Here is an 11344-nt window from a genome sequence, read left to right on the forward strand (position 1 = left end):
TGGATATGCAAAAGATGATTCCAGTAGAGGGGGAGCCAAGGGCACAGTCTCAGGGAAAAGAGATGACCATTTACAACTAAGGTGAGGAGGAATTTCTTCAGGAAGTGGGCGGTGAATCTGTGGAACTCATTGCTGCAGAAGGATGTGGAAGCCAAATCATTGCATGTATTTAATATGGATTTCGATAGGTTAAGAGCTTAGTAGGGTTCAAGGGTTATGGGAAGAAGGCAGGAGAACAGATTGAGAAACATATCAGTTAGGAGCAGAAGCAGAAAGGCATTCTGTTTTCTGAATGGTGATAGATTGAGAAAGGGAGAGGTGCAAAGAGACTTGAATGTCCTCATACACCAGTCACTGAAGGTGCAACAGAGGGGGAAGAAGGTAACTGGCATGTTGTCCATTGTAGCGAGAGGATTTGAGCACAAGAGCAGGGATGTCTTGCTGCAACTCTACAGGGTCTTGATGAGACTGTTGTGTTCAATGTTGTTCTCATCTGAGGAAGGATGTTCTTGCTGTGGAGACAGTACAATGAAGTGTCACCAGGCAATCCTGGGAGGGCAGGACTGATCCATGAAGATAAATAAGTTCAGCTAGGACTATATTCTCAGGATTTCAGAAGGATGAGGAGGGATCTTATAGAGACCTGTAAAATTCTAACAGGATGACAGGGTAATTTCAGGAAGGATGTTGCTGATGACTGGGGAGTCCAGAATCAAGGGTCACAGTCTAGGGACACAGGGTAAGCCATTCAGGACTGAGATGAGGAGAAACGTCTTTACCCAGAGAGTGGTGAGTCTGTGGAATTTGCTGCCATATAAAGCCATTGAGGCCAAAACATTGAATGTTTTCAAGAAAGAGTTGGACATAGTTCTTAGGGCAAAAAGATGCAGATATGGGAAGAAAGAAGGAAAAGGGTACTGGGTTGGATGATCAGCCAGGATCATATTGAATGGTAAAGCAAGGTCGAAGGGCTGAATGGCCTTTACATGTTCCTATTTTAAAATTTCTACAAAAAAACATTTTCTGAGTTACATTCATCCAACTACATGATGCCTAGTAACACCAACAGTTCATTCAGCTCTGCAGTCCTTTACAACAACCAGCACTGACTAGCCCACTTCAAAGAGTCTATAACCACTTGGAGCTGTCAATCAAACTGTTAAATTGGGAGGCAGCATGCTGTAATAATGGGAGGATGTGAAATTAGTCAAGTCTCTCTAAGCCAGTTCCCTATGTCAAAAGGAATTCGAAGGGCAAATATTTTTCAAACTCTAGTTTTCTTTTCAAATAGTTAAAAGACAAGACTTGACTCAACTGCCCTGAGAACTTGACAGTTTCCTTTGACAGTTCTTCTTCACAGCTGTAATGAACTTCACAGTTCCAGTACATTTACATACCTTTTACACATATTGATGCCTTGTTTTTTAACAATCACAAAGAGTAGCGTAGCTATTTTAAAGGAATCTGACCATTGTAAAGAGGTATGTTATCCCCCAGAAAGGGTACCCTGGCTATTTATGCAAATCTGGAATGATCAGAGCTGCTTCTCCTAGGTCTAACTGTGCGTGGCATATTACACACACTGGGTCACACAAGGCTATGGCCTGCTGCTGCTGCTGCTGATTTCTATCTTTGTCAGCTGTTTCACCTCTCCTTTGATGTAAAGCTGACACCAACCACAGCTGGATTACTGCTGTGTGACTAGTTTATCTGACCAGCAGCCTCCGTGAAATGCATGTGCATGAAATGTGATCTGACCCCTATCCATATCATGTCTACTCCCACTCATCCACCACACCCCAATAAAAACATCTGGCAGTGCCACTCCCAGATTATTTAGCCATGTCTGCCATTTTTGCAGCCTGTTGTAGTGAAAACACAAGCCCCAAAGTCAGTCTTGTGACATTATTAGGAATTGGATTCATTCTGGTGAGATCACCCCTCATTATTCTAAACCCCAGAGGCTATCATCCAACTCTACTGTGAAGCAGACTCTTTGGGCTGAGTGGCCTGCAGTTCCCAAGTCTGCTGCCCACTCAATCTCCCTTCACAAAAAAAAGTCCCCATGTCCCAGAAATCATTCTAGTGAACCTGCCTTATCTATTTGTTAAGGTAAACAGGTAGGATCAAAACTACACTGAGCACTTCAGGTGTAACCTCCCATATCATTGCAAGAAAATGTTCTCATTGTATTTCAGCCAGCTTCTATTTGTCCCTAGGGGTTAACTTTCCAATTTTTGTACAAGAACATCTAAATCTCTCTGAATGCCAACATTTAGTGGGTTCTGAACTTTACAAACATTCTGCTTTTCCAGTCTTTCTATCAAAATGAATAAATTAATGCTGCCCAACATTAAATGGCACCTGTTATCATCATGTCCAATCACCGAATCTATCCCTCGACAGTCTTTATACATTGTCCTCAGAGCTTACTTTTCCATCTGCATTTGTATAATCCCAAACCTCCATTATATATTATACTCTGTCCCCTCATCACACTCATTGTTAGATATTATTAAGTAACTTGAGTTCCAAGAATTCAGCTTTGCACCACTTCACAAGAGAGACCCTATCACCCTGAAAAACATACTGATAAGGAACAAGATCAGGCCACTCAGCCCTTTTGGGTGTGTTCTGGCATTTAATAAGATCATGGCTGATGTGACTTTAACCTCAACCCTACAGTCCTGCACATCTTCGGTCATCTTATGTGCCCTTGCTAATCAATGCCCAATCTCAGTTTTTTAACCAAGCCTTAACCCCTGCTGATACATTCCTCCCCCCAATCTCCTGAACCCTAACCCTACTTAACAGCCGATTATGTAGCATCTTATTGGATAACTTCTGAAAATCTAAATACAAAACCTTCATTATTTCCCACTACCCAACCCGTTAGTTATATGCCACCCCAAAAAAACTCTAATTGTTGGTGTTACAAGGCATCATGTAGTTGGAGGAATGTGACTTCAGAAAATGGGATTCTATAGAAATATAGAGAACAGGAGCAGGGTTAGGTCATTCAGCCCTTCGATCTTACACTGCCTGTCAATATGGTCATGGCTGGTCATCCAATCAGTCCCTTGTTCCTGCTTTCTCCCTATACTCTTTGATTCATTTAGCACTAAGAATTAGACTGAACTCTTTCCCGAAAACATTCAATGTTTTGACCTCACCTGCTCTCTATGGTAGCAAATTCCAAAGTCCCACACTTTTTGTCAAGTATGAATTCCCTTTCATAAAGCTCTGACAGTCTGGTCTACAACTTTACAAGTGTACTGTTATCACATCCTCAATAACAGATTCCAGCATTAACCTGTTACTGCCGTTAGGATCAGTGGTTCATCTGTCCCTGTTATTGCTCTCTGTCTTCTCTTGAATAGAAGGTTCCATTTACTGCTGATCAGGCCACAGGGATCATTTCATAATCTGTGGAAGTTTGAACTCTAAACAGGCATTAATTCTGCTGCTACCTCTTTTACAACTTTGGCTGTAGGCCACCAGGGTCAAGGGATCTGTTGCCACTCATTCCTAATAATTTTCTAGTACTTTTTGTTTTGGTAACTTTACATATTTTACATTCCTGATTCTGGTTAAACTCATGGTTCCCCTAACTTCCTCATGTACTTTGTGTCTTCTGCTTTGTAGATAGACCAAGCAGATTGTGACATCTCTACCATTTCCTTTTTCTCTTTTCCAATCCCTCCTGTCTCTGCTTTGAAGATTTGTTTTCTTTTGCAAGCAAGTAATTTCCTCTTTATAGGCTTCTAAATGTTTGTGCAATTCTTATGATATTTATCGCAAGTTTAATGCCATGTACTATTTTCTCTTTTTTCTGTTAATTCTTGGGTATTCTTTATAAGACTCTCCAAATTCTCAGACTTACTCTTTTCACAATATTTTAATTTTCTCGTTTCAATCTCATGCAATCCTCAATTTTCACAATTTGTCATAGATATGCCACTTTCTTACAGGAAATTTTATCCCACAAGGGAATGTATACTCATGAAGACTTATTTCTTCAAATGTTTGTCCTCGCTTGTCCACTAATAACTTTAAATCTATTCTCCAATCTATGTCATCCAGATTGAGCCTGCTAACTCCTAAATTGGCTTTATTTAAATTTAACCACATAACTCTAAACTTAAGATGAAATTCCATCATGTTATGATCATTTTCCCCCAGTGTCCTTTTTCCAAGGTTACTGAGTAACTCTTCCTCATTATACAGTGTACAACCTAACTTAATCTCTATTTGTTGTTGGATCCTCAACATATTGTTCAAGAAGAACCATTAAATGCCATATAATATGCAAGGACACAGTTTCCAAACAGATGTGTGAGAGTCAGTACAACTATCATCCCTTAGTTGTACTGATGGACACTATTGTAAGCCCGATGTTTTAAGTTACCTCCAAGGAGTTACCCATTTAAGATGGAGATGACAGCATTTTATTTCCCACAGTGGGCTGTGAGTATTTTCATCCCACTCCCAGAAAAGGTGATGAATGCACAGTCTGAATATTTTTAAGACAGAGGGGGATGGATTGTTGGTAATTGAAGGGGGGTTGTGAAAGTTTATCGGGGTAGGCAGGAAAGTGCAGTAATCACATCAGCCATAATCTCATTGAATGATGGAGCAGGTTTGAGTGGCTACTCCTGCATCTAATTTTGACCTTAGAATCATTATCATTATTCTATTATTCCAGAAACCCAGGTAATGTTCTGGGCACACAGGTATGAATCCTGCCAGGCCAGATGGTGACAGTTCAACCCAATTAGGAGAAGTTAAGAGTCTAATGCTTATTGCAAAACCACGGTCGATTGTCGGAAAAACCATTTGGCTCTCTAATGTCCTTTATGGAAAGAAACTGCCCTCCTTACCTGGTCTGGCCTACATGTGACTCCAGCAATGCGGTGGACACTTAACCTCTTGTAGGCAATTAGGGTTGGACGATAAATGCTGGCCTAGCCAGAGACGCCCTCATCCTGTGAATGATTTATTTAAAAAATTGGCTTGTTTGGGTGCTCTGCCAATATCTGCAGTTGTTTGATATTAATTGGCCCTGTCTTCCTGTCTGTATTCAGTGTCCGACTTGCCTATCGAGTGGTCTGTCCCCTTGCTTGACATCTGTAGTTTCATGTTCAAGTGCTCATTATACTTTGGAAGATTCAGACCTTCCTGATACCCCAGTGGTAGCCCTCACAATGTTCCCATGTAACCCCACTAGATGCTGACGAGACCACATCGGGAGTACTGTGAGCAGTTTTGATCTCATTATTGAAGCAAATATATCATTTCATTGGAGGCAATTCAGAGAAGGTTCACTCAGATGATCTCGGGTATGGGGGGGGGGGGATTGTCTTATGAGCAAAAGCTAAACAGGTTAGCACTCAACTCATTTGAGTTTAGCAGAACAGGAGGTGATCTCATTGAAACATGCAGAATTCTTTAGGGACTTGACAGGGTAAATGCTGAGAGGATGTTTCCCTTCATGGGAGAGTCTCAGACCAGAGGGTACAGTCTCAGAATTATGGGGCACCAATTTAAGATTGAGATGAGGAGGAAATTCTTCTCTCAGAGAGTTGTGAGTCTTTGGAACTCCTTACTACAAAGACCTTTGGAGGCAAAGTCCTTGTATGTATTTAAGGCTGAGACAGAGAGATCTTTGACCAGTCGGGGAATCAAAGGTTATGGGAAAAGGGCAGGAAAGTGAACATTAGGAATATCAGATCAGCCATGATCCTGTTAAACGGGGGAGCAAGGTCAAGGAACCAAATGATCTAATCATGTTCCCACTTTTGTGGTTTTATGGTCTAAGTTGATGTGACTGCCTCAGTGCAAGGTATAAAGAAATGTTAGCCTCCCTTTTCGCAGAGTATTTCATGTAGAATGGAAACAAGGAGAAAGTGGTCAGTACTGTAATGTTGGTGGGTCATGACCTCTACTCTAGACTAATCCACCATTGACAAGTATTGGTCTGAATCTCCCTGAATCAGATTCAACCCCATTCCAGCCCAGAAACTGCTTTTGAGTTTACATTTAAATTCTTTCTGCAGTGAATTATTCAGTTGGATGATCGAGGAATGAGTATGTGAACTGGTGGTTTTAAATTATAAAAAAACAAACTCTCTAAGTTAGGTTTCTTTGAGATATGATGGAGGAGGAGACAGTGACAGATTGCATTTGACAATTCTTTCAGGATGTGTTGTAACATCGGATAGTTAGCTGTTTGCTGGGAAGAGAACTGACATCGCAGTGAAGCTGACAGCTAACTGGTTGGATGAGACTGCCTTTCAATTAATGGAAAACTAACAAACTGTCACTAACTAACAGCACCAAGATAAAGAACTTCAGCTTTCCTGCAATATGGTCTCTTCTTTATTTGATGTTTGATCTTTGGCAGACATTACATCGATGGCGCAACTGGGAGCAATAGCGATCAAACCACTCTGACCACTGCCCAAACCCCCCCCAGTGAGGGTGGGGTGGCAAGATGGAGGGGACACTGAGGGAGACTGACCAACACATTCTGACCCCTGCGGGGGAGAGACATTGAGAGTGCGGCACACACCGACCTTAGGGGAAGGGACACTGAACAACACACTCTTTCCTCCGTGCAGGGAAAGACACTGAGGGAGACTGACCAACACAGACCAAGAAAAGTGGACAAAGGGACAATGTCATTGAAACATGTCCAGATTGCACAACAGCAAACACGAAAAGATTTGATTTCCAGAGGTGAGGTGAGACTGGTAGCCCTTGACACCAAGACCACATTCAGTAATTGTGGCATCAAGGAGCTCAGGCAAAACGGGAATCACTGGGAGTCAGGGGCAAACTCCCAGTGGTTGGAGTCATACCTGACTCATATGAAGATGGTTGTGGTTGTTGGAGATCAGTTATCTCAGCTTCAGGACATCTCTGCAGGAGTTCCTTAGGGGAGTGTCCCAGGCCCAACCATCTTAAACTGCTTCAACAATGACCTTCCTTCCATCATAAGGTCAGAAGATGATTGTACAATGTTCAGCACCATTCAGGACTCCTCAGATACTGAAGCAGTCTGTGTTCAAATGCAGCAAAATCTGGACAATATCCAAGCTTGGTTTCATAAGTAATAACTAACATTTTTTCCACACGAGTGTAGGCAATGACTATCTCCAACAAGAGAGAATCTGACCATCACCTCTTGACATTCAATTACTCCTATCACTAAATCCTCCACTACCAACATCTGGGGGTTACCATTGACCAGTAACTGCACTGGACACACCACATAAAAACAGTGACTACAAAAGTAGGTCAGAGGTTAGGAAGCCTGCATTGAGTAACGCATCTCCTGACTCCCCAAACCTCTCACAAGTCAGGAATACTCCCTACTTGCCTGGATGGGTGCAGCTTCAATTACACTCAAGCTTGACGCCATCCAGGACAAAGCAGCCCACTTGAATGAACAACATTGAAAAACACTGATCTACAGTAGCAGCAGTGTGTACTGTCTACTAGATGTACTGCATAACTTGCCAAGTCTCTTCCAACAGCACTTTCCAAACTCACATCCAGAAGGGCAAGGGCAGCAGATGGGAACACCACATCCTGTAAGTTCCTCTCTAAGCCACTCACCATCATGACTTGGAAATACATCACTGATCCTTCACTGTCACTGGGTCAGAATCCCGGAATTCCCTTCCTCAGGGCACTGTGGATCTACGTACAGCATGTGGACTGCAGCGGTTCAAGAAATCTGGAGTGTAGACATGATTATGCACTCTGTTGGGGATTTGGAGCTACAGTTTTCAGGCTGAGAGATACCAGTGCGGTACATTCCTGATGAAGGGCTTACACCCGAAACGTCAACTCTCCTGCTCCTCAGATGCTGCCTGCCCTGCTTTGCTTTTCCAGCACCACACTCTTGACTGGCTCTTCAGCATCTGCAGTCCTCACTTTCTCTGAGAGGTACCAGTGTTGACTAAAGTAATTGGAATGCATGATATTAACTCATGCCACCTCAGTCAGTTTCTTACATGTTAAGCAGAAGTTTGCTACTTGGGGATGAATTTGTTATATCCTGGACATAAAAATGGATCCATTCAACAGTAACAAGCAATGGAATTAAGGCAACAGTGAAGTGTAGTCACATAGATTAAATATTTATCAAATTTTCCAGACAGATACATTAATCAAAGCCAAGCATAGCGAGCAATAGCAGCACAATGGATAACAGGAAACAATAATGGGAAGTGCAGGAGGGTAAACCCAGGTGAGGGTTAATTCAGAGACTGTTACAAAGTGGGTGCTGTTCAGTAAGCATTTACAGTGAGGGTTCTGGGCTCCATCAAGTTTTATAAATTGGGAAATAAAAATTGAAAGAACTGCGGATGCTGGGAATCAGAAACAAAAACTGAAATTGCAGGAAAGGCTCAGCTGGTCTAGCAACACGTGAGGTGAGAAATCAGAATTAATGTTTCGGGTCCAGTGACCCTTCCTCAGAAATTGGGAGCTAAGCCTGAGAGTAGCACAGCAGACACTTGTGGATGCTTATAACCATGAAACAATTGACAGTAAGAACGAGGTAAGGCAAATGATTAATTTCTTTCATTCGTTTTCTGGGATATAGGTGTCACTGGCTGAGTCCAGCATTTATTGCCTGTCCCTAGTTGCCCCTTGAGAAGGTGGGGGTGAGCTGCCTTCTTGAACCACTGCAGTCCATGTGCTGTGAGTTGACCCACAATGCCCTTAGGGAGGGAATTCCAGGATTCGGAACCAGCTACACTGACAAGATGGCGATATATATCCAAGTCAGGATGGTGACTAACTTGGAGAGGAACTTGCAGGGGCTGGTGCTCTGATGTATTCTGCTGCCCTTGTCCTTCTAGATGAAATTGGTCGTAGGTTTGGAAGGTGTTGTCTGAGGATCTTTGGTGAATTTCTGCAGTGCACCATGTAGAGAGTACACACTGCAGCTCCTGATCATCGGTGCTGGAGGGAGTGGATGCTTGTGGATGCAGTGCCAAACAAGTGGATGATTTGTCCTGGATGGTGTCAAGCTTCTTGAGTGTTGTTGGAGCTGCACCCATCCAGTCAAGTGGGGAGTGTTCCATCACAATCCTGACTTGTGCCTTATAGATGATGGGTGGGCATTGGGGAGTCAGGAGGTGAGTTATTCATCACAGTATTCCCAGTCTCTGCCCTGCTTTTGTAGCCATCATGTTTATATGGTGAGTTCAATTGAGTTTCTGGTCAATGGTAATCCCCAGGATGTTGATAGTGGGGGAGATTCAGTGATAGTAACATCGTTGAATGTCAAGGGGTGGTTGTTAAATTGTTTCTTATTGGGGATGATCATAGCCTTGCATTTATGGGGCACAAATGTTACTTACCACTTATCAGCCCAAGCTGGAAAGTCGCCCAGGTCTAGCTACATTTAGAGATGGGCTGTTTCAGACCGTCTTAGATGATATCATTCTTTCAATCAATATCAGAAACAGAGACTGAAACACATTATCTTAGTGCAATGTGTTCCATTCTTGCATTTGATTACAGCAGTAATCATTCAGGCAGCTGACCCACTGAAAATGAATCCCATTCTGGGGAGGCTGCTGCCCCTTCAGGAGAATGGTGAGGGGAGAGTGGCCAACAGCAGCCTCTCTGGGTATCAGTGGGTCTGCCAGAGCAGAGCCCACAGTGTGGTCTTGTTTCTTGTTGTCAGCCCCTTGCTCAGACAGAACGAGTGTTACTGCAACGTTTCAATTGGATGAAGAACAATTGTTTGAAACAGAAGATTGATTTCCTGAGCTTGACTAAGACCAAGCTCCCTGGTGTGATCTCACCTCTATTACACCTGGATTGATGACTCTGCAGCTGAATATTGCAATTGTGCTCGATTTGTGCATGGTCTGGCTCTGAAGCTGATTTGAGCCTCGGACCCACCTGTAATTAAAATCTATCACATTCTCTGCCTCGTTATCTCCTATTTCAGGTACTGTGCTGACTTGCAGTTATATCACTGCTCTTTCACTATCATCGGGTCAAATTCCTGGAATTCCGTCTGACTGGGAATACTCTGGGTGTCGCTACAGGCCATGGACTACAGTGGTTAGAGGGGCAGCTCACCACCTCTTCTCCAGGGCAACTAGGGACAGATAATAAACACTGGCCCAGTCACTGACACCCACCTCCCATCTAAGAGACTCCTGCTTTGCAATTACTACTGGCCTTAAAAATACTTTGTTAATTGTTCCTGCTTTGGAATGTCCTGTGGCCATGAAAATTGTTACATAACATCATGTCCTTTTGACTTATTTAGTCCCAAATGTTCATTTGACACAAGATTCTGCTTTCAGTGAAGGCACACTCTCCATCAGGATCCTCCCTCTCTCTCTCTCTCCCCCTCCCTCTTCCTCTCTTTGCCTTTCTCTCTCCCTCTCTCTCTGTCTCTCTGTCTCTCTCTCTCTCTCTCTCTCTGTCAGGTGATGGTTGTCAGCCCCATGCCCAGAAAGAAGGAATGTTATTGGAACTTTATCAGTTGAGTGAATAGGGATTGTTTGAGTAAACTCCCTCTCTTGTTCCATGTGCTACATGAGCTTGTTACATTACAGCAGGCAGCTGGTATCTCAAGGACATGCCTTGGATTGCACAGAGGACATGGCCACCTTTCACATTCCAAACCTCTTGCGCAGACTTTCCTGTAGTTTCTGTACTTCAGTCTGCATGTGTGTCTATCCACTGCCCAGGGTTGATGTGGACAGTGCGATACTGAGCTGAAAAGGTGTTGCTAAAAAGTGCAGCAGGTCAGGCAGCATCCAAGGAGCAGGAGAATCAACGTTTCAGGCATGAGCCCTTCTTCAGGAAGTGCGATACTGTCTGGCTAGAGATATTTTCACATCAACCCATTCAGAGTTGCTATTGCACACCTCCAAACTTTAACCTGATGCTCCTAGCTCAGAGATAGGGACCATGCCACAGTGCAACAAGGGCCCACTCTGATTCCAGACAGGCAAACCTACAGCTGAATAGCAGAGTGAGCATCGAGACAGTGAGAGGATGTGAAATTAGCCCCTCACAACAAACTGATATAGTGCAGGAGCAAAGGGATTGAAAGGTGGTGGTGGGGAAGGGTGGGGGGGAAGAGTGTACACAGGGCTGTGGGAGGAGGGTATATGGGTGGGTACAGTCAGCGATCGATGGGGGAGAGTGTACACGGGGCTGTGGGAGGGGGATAAATGGGGGGTAGGGTCAGTGATGGGGGAGAGTGTACACGAGGCTGTGGAAGAGGGTATATGGGTGGGTAGGGTCTGTGAGAGTGGAGAGAGTGTACATGGGGCTGTGGGAGGGGGTAAATGGGGAG

Source organism: Chiloscyllium plagiosum, unplaced genomic scaffold (genome assembly GCF_037043375.1).
Source record: "Chiloscyllium plagiosum isolate Xiang-an unplaced genomic scaffold, Cpla_swu_hap1 HiC_scaffold_10, whole genome shotgun sequence".
Classification (NCBI taxonomy): Eukaryota; Metazoa; Chordata; class Chondrichthyes; order Orectolobiformes; family Hemiscylliidae; genus Chiloscyllium; species Chiloscyllium plagiosum.